At 53.7% G+C, this 1,380-nt stretch overlaps 1 protein-coding gene across 1 annotated transcript in view; it reads left to right on the forward strand.

Annotated features, from left to right (window-relative positions):
* Window positions 1-820: 820 nt before the first annotated feature.
* LOC122545491 (matrix metalloproteinase-21-like) overlaps window positions 821-1,380 on the forward strand; it is a 289,276-nt gene continuing 288,716 nt past the window's right edge. Inside the window, exon 1 of the mRNA XM_087996881.1 lies at window positions 821-959. The gene's annotated coding sequence lies outside the window, so the exon portion shown is untranslated. The remainder of the gene's footprint in view (window positions 960-1,380) is intronic.

Here is a 1,380-nt window from a genome sequence, read left to right on the forward strand (position 1 = left end):
TAGGGAGAGAGGGATAGAGAGACAGGGAGAGAGGGATAGAGGGACAGGGAGAGGGATAGAGAGACAGGGAGAGAGGGATAGAGAGACAGGGAGAGAGGGATAGAGGGACAGGGAGAGAGGAATAGAGGGACAGAGAGAGAGGGATAGAGGGACAGGGAGAGAGGGATAGAGAGACAGGGAGAGAGGGATAGAGAGACAGAGAGAGAGGGATAGAGGGACAGGGAGAGGGATAGAGAGACAGGGAGAGGGATAGAGAGACAGGGAGAGAGGGATAGAGAGACAGGGAGAGAGGGATAGAGGGACAGGGAGAGGGATAGAGAGACAGGGAGAGAGGGATAGAGAGACAGGGAGAGGGATAGAGAAACAGGGAGAGAGGGATAGAGAGACAGGGAGAGAGGGATAGAGAGACAGGGAGAGGGATAGAGAGACAGGGAGAGAGGGATAGAGGGACAGGGAGAGAGGAATAGAGGGACAGAGAGAGAGGGATAGAGGGACAGGGAGAGAGGGATAGAGAGACAGGGAGAGAGGGATAGAGAGACAGAGAGAGAGGGATAGAGGGACAGGGAGAGGGATAGAGAGACAGGGAGAGGGATAGAGAGACAGGGAGAGAGGGATAGAGAGACAGGGAGAGAGGGATAGAGGGACAGGGAGAGGGATAGAGAGACAGGGAGAGGGATAGAGAAACAGGGAGAGAGGGATAGAGAGACAGGGAGAGAGGGATAGAGGGACAGGGAGAGGGATAGAGGAACAGGGAGAGAGGGATAGAGGGACAGGGAGAGAGGGAGAGAGATAGAGAGAAAGGGATAGAGAGACAGGGAGCAGTAGGGAGGGATCAAAAGGGACAGATGCATTCTGCTGTCACAGTCTGCCTGTGGAGACTCTGATCAATGTCGTGAGCTGAGCTGACTGGAACATTATTGGCTGAGGCAGTGCACGTTATGGAGGGAGCTGTGTTCTCGGTGAGTGGTCTTTCAGTGTAACACTGAGAGTTGCATTGTAGTGTTGTGTGTTTACCAAGCACTAAAGGAATCCAAGCTCAGCAATCAGGTACAGCGAGAGTAAACACTCAGGAAATCACACTGGTGACTGGAATGAGCCGAGACTGGCAGCTGGCCAAGGGAAGCCAGCAGCAGCCTGCAGAAGCAACTCTACCTCCAGCTGGCTAATCGCACAGGGAGATCCCATACACCCCAAACAGGGGGGAGAAGAGAATGGGAGAGCCTGAGGGAGACAGAATCACAGACAAGCGATCAGCAAGAGATTGGAAGGTGATGAAAGATAGAGTGAGAGTTTGCAAGGTGCTGTCTGAGGATCTTTGGTGAATTCCTGCGGTGCATCTTGTAGATGGTCCCCCCTGCTGTTACTGAGCGTCGGTGGTGG

This window comes from Chiloscyllium plagiosum, unplaced genomic scaffold (assembly GCF_037043375.1).
Source record: "Chiloscyllium plagiosum isolate Xiang-an unplaced genomic scaffold, Cpla_swu_hap1 HiC_scaffold_1, whole genome shotgun sequence".
In the NCBI taxonomy this organism is placed as follows: Eukaryota; Metazoa; Chordata; class Chondrichthyes; order Orectolobiformes; family Hemiscylliidae; genus Chiloscyllium; species Chiloscyllium plagiosum.